The following is a 17,120-nucleotide window of genomic DNA, read 5'->3' as shown; positions in this document are numbered from 1 at the left end:
AGGAGCTTGGTGGGAACTTTGAGGATGGTCGGTATTTTCCTGCATGGACCTGTTCCACTCAACTAGTGATTTCAGCTGTGTTTGGAGACTCTAGCTAGGGAAGGATGAGGAAAAGGGGCAAGGTGCCCTTGTTTATATATGTGTGTGTGTGTATATATATATATATATATATATATAAACACACACCTTATATGTTGGGGGGTGAGTAAGGCAGAATACCATCTCACATTCCTTATTCTAACAGGCACTGCTTTGGTGGACAGGCCTTGATAATCTTGGTTTAAGAAGATTCCATTTATGGGGAAGTAGAAAAAGACAAGATCTCCTGAGTAAATTGGGAGCATGGGGACCTTGGGAGAGGGTTGAAGGGGATGGGAGCAGAGAAAAATGTAGAGCTCAATAAAAATCAATAAAAAAATAACTAGAAGAAAAAGATTCCATTTATGAGTAGCGCTCACTCTCAGGGAGAAGTTGGCTTGAACTAGAGGGTGGTGCATTGTTCCTCTGTCTGGGGATAGGGGAAGAATCTGAGTAGCCCTGAATGTAGGGCCCTTTTCAAGAGCCCGCTGGTGACTGTAGTGCTCAGGAGGTATGTGGGCCATGGATGCTTAGGGTACTCTACTCTTAGGTGGGTATAATTAAGCACTGTCTCTAGAGAAGCCCAGGTTACTATGGTAAGAGAAGTAAATGTAAGAGGAAATGCTCAGGAGGAACATGTGGGTGTGAGGTATTACTTCCTTTTCTTTAGCCCTGGACCTCTCTAGGGACTCCACCCTTACTCCCAGCTGCTTGTCTGCACTTGATGTTCCTTTGGCATTTTCCCCACAAGGTAAGAGGCTATACAGCTTTTCCTTCCTAGGACCAGCCGACAGAAAAGAGAACTTGCTCAGTGACACGGTTTCTGTGCTTTTCTTGAGAGGCTTTTCATTTCAGAGTCATGTATGCAAATGCTTAGCCTATCCTGAATGTTCTTTCCAGCTTTGGAGGTCTTCTATGTACTCCAAGTAGTCCGTATTCTTAATAGACTAGTCCATAGAGGGTGCCGGGGGTGTACATGTCATCACAAGTGCTCTTTGCTGTTGCTTTGGCTGTTCTGGTGGGTCCTGTGTTTAATTCCTTGGGTATTCCCTGTAGCAACACTCAGCAGACTATCTGTCCTGATTCCGCTTGCCACACATAAGATCTCATTTTGCCTGTGTAGTCTGAATGCATCCTGTAGAATGGTGATACACTTGCTGCCAGACTATAGGTGCCTTAGAGAGAGAAAGCAGGTGCTAGAGAGTGTGAGAATGAGAAAACTGACAAGGTTGTGTCTAGACAGGTGGTTGGGAGCTGGATTTGCTGAGCAGGTCAAGATTTGAGTTTGGGTAAAGGAGAGTGCTCTTCAAAGATCTCATTGCAGGGACAGGGTTTCTAAGACTGATAGGACTTGTCTCATTTTACTACATGTCTGTCTTGCAGTTGCCCAGGACGTGTGTCAATGCCTAAGCAGTTCACCAGCTCCTGGTCCCAGACATCCATGGCAGTTTGTACTCTCTTAGCAAATTCAATCCTTTTGGTTGTCTGGTGTCTACTTTGTAGAGTCTGGCCCTGTGTTGTCCAGTCTGTTAGCCATTAGTTAAAGCCAATTAAAATAACCTGAAGTGGAAAATTGAGATACTTAGCCTTACTAGCTACATTCAGGCACTCAGTAGCCATGTGGGAGTCAGCGGCTGCTGTATTGAATGGCTCAGATGGGTACATCACCACTGTGGTGGAAAGTTCTGTTGCCAGCCTACTCTAGAGGACAGCCTGTGACTTTATTTTTAAACTTGTCCCTTTGATGTATAAAAGCAACACAGTTACTGTTTAACCAGCATGCTATAATAAAGGGGGTGAATCTCAGAGAAGCCTGCACAGAGCACCATGCACAGGGCCAGGGCCATGACCATGCTGAAGTTGGTCTTGACCATTGGGCCATCTCTAGCCCCTGTGTATATACTGAAGCCTCTTTTAGTTTAACAGTATGCAGCAAAGCTATTTGGGTGTGATTCTACTTTCATACCTACTGTAATTTTTCTTTTTTTTTTTTTGTAATTTTTCTTTATTTCCTTACAGACCTTTTATGAGTTTTGTTTGTTTTTTGTTTGTTTGTTTCAAGACAGGGTTCCTCTGTAGCTTTGGGGCCTATCCTGGAACTAGCTTATAGACTAGACTGGCCTCGAACTCACAGAAATCCGCCTGCCTCTGTCTCCCCACTGCTGGGATTAAAGGCGTGCGCCACCACCGCCTGGCCCTTTTATGAATTTTAAGCATTAAAAAACAAAGTACACTAGTGTTGGGATCTGCCTCAGAGAAGCGTACATGCTTAGCCTGTGTGGGGTCCTGGGTTCCATGCTCAGTACTGCAAAAACAAAACAGCAATATCAACAACTAAAACTATAAGCTCTTTCTGTGGGTTGATGCCCTACATTTTATCTTAGAGAAAAGTTTCTTACATAATTACAAGTTGTTTGTATACTTTTTAATAATGTCTTTGTGGTCTTCTTCCCTATGAATCATTTACTTGCCCAACAACAAGGAAGTGGGCTTCATTTCCACTGTGTGTACTACGGCCTGCTTGGTCCGAATGTAGATGATGAAATGGGGGGTGGATTTTCAGAGTTGTTACTTTATGGCCATTGCCCCTGACTACTGGTCATCTCTGACTGCCCCCCACACTCCCACACATACCAGAGGTCACAGTGCTGTATGTCAGGAGCCTTTCTTCATCACCCAGACTCTGTTTTATGAATAATGGTTTCTTAGCAATGGCTAGTGACGATCAAAATTTGCCATAGCTTTTGCCTCTCATTAGTATGATAGAGGTTTGGAGAGGACTATCTGGTATACCTTGAGCCTTCTCTTTCTTATAGACTCTGGCTCCAGTGTCTATATGCTTCACACTTCCTGCTTCTTCCTGAGGTACTCCCTCCTTTCTACTCCTTCTGTATTTGTCCAATTACAGCATTGTTGTGGTTTTGTGAGACATGGTTTCTCAGTATATTCTTGGTTGTTGTGGAACTTCCTCTGTAGTTCAGTCTGGCCTTGAGCTTTTAGAGATCCACCTGCCTTTGCCTTCCAAGTGCTGGATTAAAGGCGTGCACCACCACGGTAGGGACAATTGCAGCATTTTTAAGGGCCAGCATGGCAGACACCATTCTCTGAAGTTTCTCCAATGCAGAGACAGCGCCTACAGAGCACTATACTCTTGCCTGTCTCCTGTAGGTCACTATAGACTGGAATTGTCACTCTGTTACTCTGTCCTGTCTCCTGCAGGCACACTGTAGTCCAGTGTTTCCTGTATGAGGGAAAACAAGGGATCTGCTGTCTTATGGAGAAAGTGGCCCAGATTTATTAGGTTACAGGGGAATGGCCCATTGGGTTTTAGAAGCTCATAGAGTTAGGAATCTGCATCCATCTTGGATCAGTGAGCTAGAAGAATCTTAAGACACTAAACAGCTCATATTGTACTGCAGGGCAGGGCTTCCTGTTTGACTTTGGTTTAGTGAGACACAGATTTAAAGCAAAGTCTAAAGATAATCCTTTCCAGCAGCTTCCATAAACAGTAAGTTATCTTAAATACATACAGAGTAAGACTTCAATTAAAGAAACAGAAAGCTTTTATTGGTTAAAGAGCAAAGTTCCCAGCACAATAGAAGTGTCAGGGACACACTAACAAAATGTTTAGCTGGAGATACAGATCAGTGATTGAACATCTGTCTAGTATGTGGAGGCCCTAGATTCAGTCCAGCACTGAAAAGCATAAAAAATAATATAAAACTTGTATTTGTTGAGAAAAAGCATCCAAGTCCCACTCTCAGAGGTTAGACTTTACTAGTTCAGGGTAAGATGTATGCATCAGAACTTGTAAGCACTCCTTGGGCAATTCTGGAATGTAGTGCAGGCACAGCGAGCTCTCGAGTATGGGCTGTGTGCGTGGAGAGTGCTTCCCTCTGGTGCACATCTCAGGCAGGTGGTTTCCACATTGCCTCTTTTTGGGGAAAGTCATCCGTTATGGTATAAATAGTATGCCTCCCAGTGGTAAGCCGCTTCGAGAAGAGGACCTAGACTTGTGGTCGGCAGTGATTATTCCCAGTGTTTGACCTGATATCTAGGATATAAATTGATTCAATATGCATTTGTTGAATGAAAAAAAACTCATATCAATATGCTTCATGTTAAATGAGATGAGATGCTTGACCTTATATAATTAATCAGTTGTTCTCTAGTTAATAAGTACATTGACAGAATCCTGGGAACTGAGTGGTGACTTTACTATTCTATGAATGAAGTCTGTGAGGGTTCATTTCTGCTCAGAGTCAGGCAGGCTAGGCAGCTGTGGTTTAAGCCACATTCTTCTGGAGTCCATATCCCAGGAACACACTTTCTACTTTTAGTCAAACATTTCTCCTTAATATTTCTAATGCTAAAGGAGCATAGTCCTCTCATGGCTCTTTTGAGATTGTTGCAATTGCAAGATTACGTATGATTACCACATGGACAGTCTGCTCACTATTGACCTTCATTTTCCCTCCTTTTCTTAGTATTCAGTTGGAGATTAGGAATAGATTGCATTTTCTTAGTAAAGTGCACTTTACATCAATTAGCTTAGCCACTTTCTTGCTGCTTTCTTTTCTAAATTTAGTTTGATATTTTTATGTGTAGGTGTGCATGTCTGCATGTGAATATGTGCACATGGAGGCCCCTGGAGTGGAGTTACAGAAGGTTATGAGCTGCGTTGTGTGGGTGCTTGGAGCTGAACCTGGGTCCTCTGGGAGAACACAAGTGTTCTTCATGGCTGATCCATCTCTCTAGCTCCTTTGTTCTGCTTTCTTTTCCCCTTCACAGCATCCTAAGTTGATATTAGAGTGTGGGGAGCCCCTGTTTAATTTTTCTTTCCTGTATTAACTTGTTAGGGAATGTTTAGAAGAGACTGGGAGGTTGTGGGTAGGGAAAATATGGGCCTTGTGGACTCTGTGACCTTCTGTGGAGACTTGCAGAGAAGTCCTTTCAGGGTCAGATTAATGAGTTACCCAGCAGGTTTTATGCCAGGCCTTGGGATACAGAGACCAAGTCGGAAGGCCCTCACCATGTAGTGGAATGTAGGCCTGTCAGAAACTAGAATCCTGGGCCTATAAGGTGTTTCAGCTAAACGGTTTAGGTACTTGTCTCCTGCTGGGTCTGATGACTTGGACCCACATAGTGGTCCTTTGATCTCCACATGTAATTGAAAACAAACACTATTTCCTTTAAAAAGGAAAGAAAGAGAAAGAAACTAGAACCCATGCTTCCAGCTCTCTATGTAAAAGGGTGCTGGAAGAGGTTTGAGAGCACAGTAGGGGCTGTGTGGGGAGAGCTATCTAGCCAGGCTGCAGAGGAGGGTGGTAGAGCTGAATTCACTTTGTTGAAGTTGAGTGTGCAGCAAAGCACATAGGTCTTAGGCATAGAGTGTGAGCACACTCATATACATTGCCACTGGATTAGCAGCCTGCAGAAGGCTTTTTTGGGGCCCTTCCCTGACAATATCTGTCTTGCAGAAGGTGACCAATGTTTAGCTAAATAGAGTAACATGGTTTGCACTCCTGCCTTTGACCTCCTTTGCTCACACTGTGTGTGCACCTGTAGGTGGTCCTTTCCTGAGCTTCAGCACTGAAGGGCGATGCTGTTCATGCTTTTGTGCCTGTTCTTTGAGGCACACACACCTGGGCAGAATCCCAGAGTCTGCTCTGTCCATACCAAGCCACTTCCCAGGATGGATACACATATCACACTTCACTGGCATAAATATAAATAAATTAATTAATTTAAAAAGTTTAAAAATTATCCCAAGATACTATTTTTATATTTCCATGGCAATTTATAGTTTGGCAGTTTCCTTTTTAAAAATTTCCCCAGTGTTTTCTTTGGGATTTGATTGACATTATAGATCAATGAAGACTTCTTAATTTTGAATGTGTTAGTTTCTCCACTAGCTTAAGGTTTTTTTGTTTCTATAAGCTTATTATTTTTTTATTATAAAGGTCTTGTGCTTCTTTCGTTAAATTTATTCCAAAAATGGGCAAGTGAGATGCTTCAGGAGAGAAGAGGCATCTGCTGCTAAGCCTGGCAACCTGACTTCCATCCCCAGGACCCATGTGATAGAAGGAGATACCCGACTTTCATAATTGTTCTCTGACCTTCACTTGCATGCTGTTGCATATGCTCCCCATAATACATGAATACAATTTTAATTAAATTTAAAAATTATTCTGAGATACTATTTTGGATAGTTTTATAGTATAATATATAGTTGTGACTCTGGGTAGTATTAATTTTTTGTTTGTTTGTTTTTAAGACAAGATTTTACTGTGTAGACCTAGCTATCCTTGAATTTGCTCTGTACACCAGGCTGGCCTCAAACTCACAGAGATCCACCTGCCTCTGCCTCCTGAGTGCTAGGGTTTAAGGTGTGTGTCGCCATTGCCCAGCTCATAGTGTTAATTTTTATGTATATAGTTTGAATCCTGTGGTCTTGCTAAATTTAGCTACTCTAATAGTTTATCTGTAGACCCTTTTGGGTTTTTTTTTTTGTAGACAGTAACTACTGTCTGTCTATGAACTTGTTTCTTCCATCTTTTATCTCTCATCTTGTTTTCGTTGAAGTGGTGCTGACAGAGCCCCTGCCTGGGTCCTGATCTCCGAGTGTGTGGTCCACTGTGCTATAGGGTACCTTTGATCATATGTATGACTTTCTAGTAGATACATTTTTCTCAGATTAGGACATTCTTTTTGTTTGTTTTTTATTTTTGTTTTTGCATCCCAATAATAATTTCCCCTCCCTCCTGTCTTCCCAGCTCCTCCTCCCTTCCCTCCCCTGGACAATTTTTTATTCCTAGTTTTAAGATTTTTTTTTAAAAGTCACATCTGTCTTGCACATTATTGAATGATTTTTCTCCATCCATTGCTGACTGTTTTCTCCTTTAGCTTTTTTGGGGGGTGGGGGGTGGGAATGCCATTGCATTTTTCTAATGATTTCATATTCTTAGAACAGTCCAATTTGTTTATGACACATTATACTTTATATTTGGTATTTTGTTTTAAATCTTTCTATATTCATGAGTCTATGGGCTAAGTTTTCCTTTTAGCTTTGGTATTAAGAACCTCATATAATGTGTGTTCTTTCTGTGTTCTCAGATAGTTTTTGTAATTTTTTTCTGGGACTGGTTGGATGGCTCAGCTGGTGGGTGGTTGCCACTAAGCATGATGATCTGAGCAGTCCCAGGGACCCCCACTGTGATGAGAGAAGTTGTCTTCTGAGGCCTACAAAATAAACAAAAATATAATAAAAAGGGTATTTTTTCTTTGGTGGTTGAATTCTATAGATATGTTAAAATACATTAACCTATTTGTTCCCAAAGTCAGCTTTACTGTATCTGAATTCCATAATAAAAATATTTGAGTGCAGTGTAGGGGACTTTTAAACGTGTGCTTATTCTCCACTTATACCCCACCCCCAGACTTTATATCAGTGATCCTCAAAGGGACAGCAGAACGTCCTTGAGCGTGTCTCACTTCTTTCTTCTCCTTCACTACAGATTTAAACCAGGACTTTGTGTGGCCTAGGCGGGTGCTCTGTCACTCAGTTATTTTTCTTAGTAAATGATGCCAGTGAATGTGTTGAGTGACCTAATAAATTTCTTAAGATGAGCCCTGGAAAGGAGAAGGGCTAGAAAGGCTTGTTCTTAAGATGAGCCCTGGAAAGGAGAAGGGCTAAGAAAGGCTTGTTCTTTAAGTGCATTTCTTTTTTCCATGTTTGGAAGATTACCAGGGAGACCATCTGGACCTGAAATTCTCTTTGTGAGTTTTTAAATTATGGAGTTAACGTTTTTTATTGTCCTATATTATATAAACTAAAACTACAGAAGATTGAGAAAGTTTAAGGGGACATGAGGCTATGGGCTTTTTACTTCAGGGACACAGAAGGGTCCTCTTATCTCCTTCCTCGCCCTACCTTCCTTTCCATAGTGTTTCAAGTAACATTGCTTTCCTTGGAGTCACCACCTCCTTGTCTCAGCAAGGTCACTGACTGCTCAGCAAATACTCCTAATGTAGCTACAGACATAGGATTTTTCTGCTAAGTGGTGGTGGAGCTGACAAGTGCCTGTGGAGGGGACTTTTGCAGGACTGATGGTTGGCATGTGGGTTGATGACAGCTCCCAGGAGAACCAACCTGTAGTGCCTACTGGTAGGCTTAGAGTTGATCTCTTGTTGAACTTGTGAAGTTGTTAGATCTTTCTTATTTGTTTTTTGAGCCAGCGTCTTACTTTGTGTCCTGGAACTTTCTGTATAGTTCAGGCTGACCTCGAATGCTCCCCTGACTTTCCTGCCTCAGTTTCTGGAGTGCTGAGTTTATGACTCATGACACCTAGGGAGCTTTGTCTTTTAAGACAGGGTCTCAGTAGCTCAGGCTCTTAGACTTATATGTAGTCAAGGATGATCTTGAACTTCTGATCCTTCTGGAGTCATTTTCTGGTTATTTTGGTTTTTGTTTTTTGAGACAGAGTTTCTCTGAGTGACAGCCCTGGCTGTCTTAGAACTCACTCTGTAGACCAGGTGGGCCTCAGGCTCACAGAGATCTGCCTGCCTCTGCTAGGATTAAAGATGTGTGCTACCATGTCTGGCCTGTTGTCACCTTCTGAATGCTGAGATTACAGGCTGTGCCATCATGCCTGGTTGATGGATGCTAGGGATCAAATCCAGGGCTTCCTGCATGCTAGGCAAGCAATTGAGTTACATCCTTAACCCTAACCTGTTCATTATTTTTTAAAGATCTATTTAGCTGTAATTTAATTGTGTGCGCACCTGTGAGTATGAGAAGATGTCAGATTTCCTGGAGTTGAAGAACCAACGTCAAGCCCTCTAGAAGAACAGGGAGTCCTTTTAACCACTGAGTCATTTCTCTAGCTTCTTTTAAAACAATGTCTGCAGTTGTGAATGAGAGAGAATTTCCTCAGTGATGGTTTTCAAATGGGTGCTTGGGCAGAGAGGTTCACTTACATGGTTTCTCCATGCACACAGTGTCCAGCACATCAAGTAGTCTCAGGTGTTGCTCGAATGGCAGTTTATACAGTGCTGTTTTACTTCTGAGTGTGAAGTAACAGTGGGGTTTGTGCTCAGAAAAGCCTGTTCTCTCTTGTTTGACTTGTACTGAGGCTGTGTCCTGGCCTGAGGACCTAAGTACTCAGGCTTTGCTGCGCCACATTGCCTGCCTTCTCTGCCTCCACCTTCCCTGTGACTGCTGAGGTGCCCCACCCCTTCCCTTCCAGCTGATCTGCTCCTTCCTGCAAGCCTTCACCTTTCAGAACAGGTCTATAGAAGGAGGAAGCCATGGCGTAGCCCTGACTCTGTGTGGCTTGCCAGGTATGTGGCACCAGGAGATTGAGAGCATCTGCGCTGGTCCTTGAGGACTGTGTGGTCCCAGTAGAATCATGGCTGTTTCCCCTGTGCTCCTGTTCATGGACAGGTGAGTGACTGTTCTGCCGCTCTGGCCTGTGTAATTGGAGACAGCCAGAGCAGGGTCTTTCCCTCTGTGCTGGGAGGGAAACTGATGCCCTTGATATGGTAGGGAAGTTTCCTTGGGTGGCCCTGTTTAAAATGGATGTGATCCCTGGTGTTTAGGTAGGATGCTGGGGATGGAGCTTTCTGAGGCAGTGTTAGTGCACAGGCATGCCTAATGCTTGCCACCACCCCCATCCCTCCACCAACACCCACCCCGATCATGGTCAGAGTTTGTTTTACTTTGTTTCTGTGTAGTTGTGGGATTGCGGAGGAAAGTGTGTAGACTGTTGAAGTGGCTGTCTTTGTTTCCTTGCTTTCTCAAGGCAAGGCTGGAGGCAACTGCAGTTATGCATACATTTAGGTTTTGAGGGTAGAAAACATTGTGATGGGCTGGAGGAGATCAGCTATGTTCTTTTTTCCTGTGTCTCTCTAGGTCAGTGGTTCTCATTCTTCCTAATGATATGACCCTTTAATACAGTTCCTCATGTCATAGCAATCTCCAACTATAAAATTATTTCATTGCTACTTTATAACTATAATTTTACTACTGTTATGAATTGTAATGTAAATAGTTGATATGCAGGATATATGATATTCAACCCCTGTGAAAGGGTTATTCAGCCCCCTCCCTCCACTGGGTCTTGGCCCACAGGTTGAGAACCCCTGTTCTTGGGGTGCCTTTTAGCCTCTTCATGTTTATTTGGTGACTGGGTTCTGGGAGGGGAATGTAAACTGTGTGAGAAGTGCCTGGCTCAGCTGTAGGCCGCAGGAAAGTGACCTGTAACTGGTAGCTGCGACTGGGAAATGGGTCAGCAGCTCTTCTGGAGATGAGTGCTGCAGTTCACTTTGGATTCTGATGTCATGAACCAAAGGGGGGAAAGAACAAGGAGTGATGATGGCTGTGTGCCCCTCAGAAGTGCTGTACTCCAAGGGTGGAGGCCTTTAGCTTCACTTCCTTGACACCTCAGAAAAGTTTTAGAAATCCCTCAGGAGTGTCTGACTGGTTGGACCTGCTCCACCAGGGCTGCCGTCCTCCCACTCATTCAAGCTCCTCCAACACCTCATCCTAGTTCCATGCATCTGGATGTCTTTGGACTGCTCTAGATCATAGCTTCCTCTATTGCAAGTGACAGTAGTAATCCTTCTGTAACTCTTATAAAAATTTCTTGATAAATTTTTATTTTTTATTTTTAAGATAGTCTTCTGTAGTTCGGGCTGGCCCCAAACTTACTGTGTAGCCAAGCATGACTTGAAATTTCTGGCCCTTTTGTGTTCACCTTCTGATTGCTGGAATTTCAGGCATGCACCAGTGCTGGGAATGGAACCTAAGGTCTCATAAATGGTATGCAAGGACTCTGCCCACTGAACTGTGTCCTCGGTGCCTGAACAAAGATGTTATGTATATCTAGGACCTGTTTGGGGTCACTACAGATGAAGCAGAGTGAGTGGCAGAGGCACTGTGCAGCCTTGGAAGCTTTATACCTGATGAAAAACATTAGGCAAAAGGTTGACATTATCCCTGTGTTCTCTGTGACTACCTTCTCGGAGGGCAGGTGCCAGGTGCATTCCTGCATAGTGTCTTGTCAGTGAGCATTCATATTGCTTTTGAAGTCACCTTTTGATTTCAGCACATCCCAAAAGTTAATGGGGGGGGGGGCAAGTATAAAAATACTTATGAGGCCAGAGGCTACATAGCTCATGTTTAACACTAGGGCATGGGCTTGGACTCTTAAGTGCTTGCTAGAGTCTCCTCAGCTCCTGACATGCTCTAAGCTTCACACGTGGGAGTACTGGGCCTGAATATAGGGCAATCTTAATGGTTCCTAGTCTCTAGAACCTCTTGTTTATCCCTAATTTTATGTTCATAGTTAATTTTTCTTAAAGGATCTCCTGTCTAAACTATCAAAGCTCAAAGAGTCCTTAAAGCCTGGATCAGCTCCTCCCTGAAAACAGATGATGAAAATGCTGGCATTGGCCATGTGATAAAATGTTGGGGAGCAGTGCTGGGTGATACACACCAAAGTATACTAGAGAAGAGAAACCTGAAACCCAGGTGTGTGTGTGTGTGTGTGTGTGTGTGTGTGTACACTTTCTTAAAATAAATAAATAAAAAGAGTTCAACCAGTACTTCATGTTGAGAACACTTCATAGACAGAAAATAGGCCACTGGTGGGTCATCTCTGCCCATGGTGGGTCTCTCTGCATCTCTAGCCTGGAGCTGAGTGAGTATGGAGCTCCAGAATTTGTCAGTCATCCCACTTGGTTATTTCAAAGACTCAAGGAAGAAGTTAGGCTTATCTTCGAAGAGCATGGGAACCCAGGGCTCTGAGATGGTGGTTGCTTGCTCTGGGATGCTGCTCTGGAGGGGTAGAGCTGGCAGATCAATTGGTCTCCACGTAGCTCCTTTGCTTCACTTCTGAGCTCAGCAGGGGGACAAGAACTTGTTCCCAGTGTACAGCCATTTTGATGTAGATCGGTGCCTCAGCTGCCTGAATTGGGAATGCCAGTGTGTGGCTGGCTTTTCTTACCAGGAATACCATTTCTTTTCATCGCTTGCCTCTGCAACCAGGTGATACAGGAATGTGGGTAGCGACATGAAAGAGGTGGACAGTGAGCAAGGTGCTTTACCATTCTCCCCCATTCCTGTCTTTACTAAGAAGCTGAATAGAATATGAGAATGTTTTCCTGTGCTACAAGCCACTCTACTGCTAGGAGTCAGCTATTCATCACATGCGCTAAGAGAAAACCCAGACTTACGGGCCATGTCCAGTGAAGCAAATGCCATTTATTTTCTGACACTTGTCTTAGGAAGGGCTGAGTGCCAGATGGGTGGACTTGGGAATTTACCCAGCACCTTGAAATATTACCACTCGCCTTAATCAGAAGCCACAGGTGATGTTTACAATAACTTCTGTTGGGCAGGAGCTCCATACTAGAACAGTGTACAAAGAAGGTCAGTATATAACTGAGCAGACATTTCAGTCAGAAAGTGTCTGGACAGATGAAGGTGAAGCTTGCCATGTAACTCAGGTTCCCTTGTAATACAGCAGCCTGCGTTTCTATACCCCTGTACCTGTAGTCCTCCTTCCTTTTCCTATGCATGGCTCTGGCTCCTGGTGTCTTTGAACACTGTTTCCTCAGCCATGGGGGAGGAATCCAGGTTGACGGTGGTGTAGTGCTTGGTGCATTTCTGGAAGGAGAACCTGTGGTTTAGGTTTAATCTTGGAAAATCAAGGGGTGGGGACTCAGATTTAACACGGGAATCTGAACAAAGTGGGCCAGTTCTGTGCTTTTCCCACATCGTGGGGTTCTTGGGGGCAGATACTGCTTCCTGTGCTGCGTCTCACCTGCAGCTGAACATAGTGTCTGATACACATCTGGTCGAGATGTGCTGCTCTCCAGATAGCTGCTGTAGATGGCCTTCATAGGGCCTGATCTTCAGGCTGGACCTGTAGTCACTCTGGCAACTGCCTTCCCAGCACAGAATTACCCATTTTGTTTTGGTAGCTGTATCTGGGTAGGTTGTATCTCTTGAACATCCTGACTTTAGTGGCTCTAGGAAGTGGGTGATAGAGATTAACAGGTAGTCTTTGCCCCCTCCCCACTCAACAACAACAGCAACAACAAAAATAAACACATTGAGGGGGCATAGGGAAAGATAGGGAGCATGAGAAACAAGAACTGATTGATAAACAGGTATCTTGACCTCTTTGTACTTTTCTTTCTCTCCTCCCCTGTGCTGGACATTACTCCTAGTTGCTTCTTACATCACCACCTGTACATCAGTGAGCCAGTTTGTTTGGGGCTTCTTGAAGGTTCACTTACCTGTTTCATGGTCTGTGCTTTGAGCATAGTAATTGCTTACTAAGTGTTTGGGTCTGACTGTAACATGCGCTGTGCTGTATTCTGCAGTCAGCACCATGATTCCTTACCTTAGTACAGTGATTCTCAACCTTCCTAATTCTGTGACCCTTTAATACAGTTTCTCCTATTGTGGTTACTCCAACCATAAAATTGTTTTCGTTGCTACTTCATAACTGTAATTTTGATATTGTTATGGATTATAGTATAAATATCTGATATGCAGGATGGTCTTAGGCAACCCCCATGAAAGGGTATTTGATCCCCAAAGGGGTTGAGACTTACAGGTTGAGAACCACCACTTTAGTAGGTAGCTTACAGAATTGTGTATGATAGAAAAGAGGTTCAGAAGAAATGGCTACCAAGGTTAGAGCTAGGGTACAGGTCTAACTTTGGCTGCCCCTCAAATGCCCTTGGCCTGCTTGGATCTGCTCCACTGAATGCCTTGCCTTTGGTCCCTGCCACTTCCCTCCAGGCTCAGTATGAAAGCTGGGCTCCTTCTCCCTGATACTCCTATTTTTAGGTTGGGGCAGTAGCTGAAAAAACAACATGAAAGGCCCAGTAAAGAGTTCCTGGAGTGTGTTAATCACATAAGGTTTATGGATGCCATTCTTTCTCAAGCCCCCTTTCAACTCTGTTCATGCTGCCCATGACACAGCAAAGGATTATACCTCAGTGCAGTGATTTGAATCAAAGCTTATTTGTCAGCAACTGAGCAAACTCATTTAGTTCCTCTTCCAAAAGGCTTTGGTTTGTGGTGCCGGTGGAATGTCACTGAGTAATTTCATATTGCCTTTAACTTTGCTAAGACCACTTCTGCTGATCACCAAGAACTTGTTTGCACTCACTAGATTTTGTTGCTGGGTCTGCAGAAAACTCAAGGGCTTACTGGGGCTTGATTGCCTATGGGAGTTATGCAGTGGGGGGAGTGATGCTGTAGGGGATGATACTGTGGGGGAGAGATACAGTTGGGGAATGATACAGTGGGGGAATGATGCAGTGGGGGAGAGATACGTTGGAGAATGATGCAGTGGGGGAATGATGCAGTGGGGGAGAGATACACTGGAGAATGATGCAGTGGGGGAATGATGCAGTGGGGGAGAGATACACTGGAGAATGATGCAGTGGGGGAATGATGCAGTGGGGGAATGATGCAGTGGGGGAGAGATACACTGGAGAATGATGCAGTGGGGGAATGATGCAGTGGGGGAGAGATACAGTTGGGGAATGATACAGTGGGGGAATGATGCAGTGGGGGAGAGATACATTGGAGAATGATGCAGTGGGGGAATGATACTGTGGGGGAGAGATGCTGGGGGGGATGATGCAAAAGTGTTTTGTTTTCTAGTGACAGAACTATCTGGCTTTGCAATGGTCATTTCTTGTTTATAAACTTTAAAACAGATGATACATTTTCATGAGTCACAATTCAAAAAGTACAATGGAATTTGTGGTAGAAAGTTGCATATAATATCTAGTAACTTGTCCCAACGTAGTGACTATTGGCAGGCAGTTCATGCCTGGGCAAGCAGAGGCTGACGTCTGTATTACTTGGGTTATTTGACCCTGTTAGGACCCTGGCTTTTGTCTGTGACAGTAGATAATTTCCAGTCTCTAAGAAAATGTCCCTTGTTCTTCTTAAAGCTTTTTATAAATGTATCACAAACTTTCAGTTTTCACTGTTTATGACATTTAAAAAATAACATTGTGTTTCAGTCAGCATATTTCACTGCCTTGTCTTCCATGTTTCAGGTGTTCAGTGGGGACAGTGGGTAGTGGCTCAAGTGTTGTACAGTGCAGCCCAAAACCCATTGTCTACAGGTAAGGAGAGTTTTTGTTTCATAGTTGGCAGTATTCTTGACACCTACTCTCTCTTACCTTTTTACAAGTGCTTCCTACTGTACAGCGTACCCTGAGGTCTTAAAAATAAAGCCTGCTAGGAATTGAAAGAGGCTATATACATGCTGGAGCCATAGTAGGCCCCAGGTAAATGTGTCAACAACTGTCTTGCTCTCAATTCTAGTGACACTCTGTGTGTCTCATACTTGACAGTGTACCTGAGATTTTTTTTCCTGGCTTCACAGAAACTGACACACTACTGTTTTTAACATTACTTTGTCCCGGTGTCTATATCTTTTCCCATGTCATAAATTAACTACTGAGATGAAAATAATGACTTTCCTAGCCTCTGGATAAAATAGCTACAGATCAGCTTTGCCTGCCCATGGTTATTTAGCCCTGGCTTCACCATTGACACTTCTTCCACCATCTCCCTAGTCTTAGTGTCTCTGAGAGATTGAGACAACTCCAGTAGGATTCTGGAATCACCTTGGTGCAGGCAGCATCTGGGCCTGGTAGAGGTGCTCTGGCTACTGCTTCTTAGACCACCTTTTCGGGAACTCCCTGTTCTCACAACTAGCTCATTCTCTGAATTTCTCTATTTTTGGGGTGCTGAGCACTGACATAGTAGCAGTGTGTGTATGTCGGGGGTGGTTGACGTGAAGAGTCCCTGCTCTTCAGTGCTCACTCACCTGATGGGTGGGGAAAGCTCTTCTACAGGCCAAGAATGTAGCTCTGCTGAACTTGGCCTCCACCTCATTTAACACTCAGGTCACTTATTTCCCAACACGAATGGACCTGGGAGCAGCCTTGGGATAGGGATGGATGTAGAGCCAGGCCACATGCCACAAAAGAAAAAAAAAAACAGGTTCAAGTCACTAGTAAGACTTGAAGACAGGGCTAGTGTGAGCCATTTCTGCTTTCAGGGTGTGGACTTGTAGATGTATTTGGGGCCTCAGGTTCAGGGCAGTATGGTGCCTGAAGGATAGCTGAAAAGGGGGCACAGGTAGGACAGGCTCCTTCCTGGATCATAGACAAGGAGGCTACCGGAAAGAGGCCTCTCTTCACCTGGAACTTGAGGCCTTAGGAAATATGACAGGAACGAGGCCTGGAGGCTGCTCAGTCCCAGCCCGCAGAGGAACTCCAGACTGATATCTTTAGAAGAAGGTCCTGTGCTGCCTCTGTGGAAGGGGATTTGAGTGAGCATCTGGGAAGAAGTGAGTGGTGAGAAATGGACTTGTGCCAGGGCAGGGGGACCATATAGTGTGTGTACATTAACACACAAGACTTGCCATCTAGAGTCTGAGGTGGTCAGGGAACTATGTGGGCAGTGTGGTAAAAAATGTATGGATTGGAGCAGGGCTACAGGCCCTGCACTCTGTTGGTAGCTAGCTCTGGGTCTCGTGGATGTCAGCAGCTGTCTGTCCCTAATGTTTCAAGAAGGTTACTTTGCCTCTTTGAGACACAAATGTGTCTCCCACTGAGGAGCCGTAATTTGCTGGAAATACAGAACAAAGGAGTCCAGCTTCTATAAAGTACTTCTCTGTAGTGGACACTCATCCCCTGGAGACTATCTTCCACCTTTCTGCCCTCCCATAGAGCAATAGTGGGTGTTCTTTCTCCCTGGCATTTCCTGTCTCCACCTTCTGCTGTCCCTTCTTTTTTGTGTGTGTATGCATATGGAGGCCACAGGTCAGCCTCAGGAACTGTCCACCTTTTGTTTGTTTGTTTGATTGATTTTTTTCTTTTTCCTTCCTTCCTTCCTTCCTTCCTTCCTTCCTTCCTTCCTTCCTTCCTTCCTTCCTTCCTTCCTTTCTTGAGACAAGACCGCTTACTGGAACCTGGGACTCACTTATTAGGGT

The 17,120-nt window shown here is 44.1% G+C and overlaps 1 protein-coding gene across 1 annotated transcript in view; it reads left to right on the top strand.

Moving 5' to 3' along the window:
• The window catches only part of Tbc1d14 (TBC1 domain family member 14), a 111,515-nt gene that overhangs the window by 35,977 nt on the left and 58,418 nt on the right, over window positions 1-17,120 (top strand). The gene's annotated exons all lie outside the window — the stretch shown is intronic.

The sequence above is a fragment of the Chionomys nivalis genome, chromosome 6 (assembly GCF_950005125.1).
Source record: "Chionomys nivalis chromosome 6, mChiNiv1.1, whole genome shotgun sequence".
NCBI lineage: Eukaryota > Metazoa > Chordata > Mammalia > Rodentia > Cricetidae > Chionomys > Chionomys nivalis.
The sequence above is the reverse complement of the archived record's forward strand: the minus strand, read 5'-3'. Positions and strand labels throughout refer to the sequence as shown.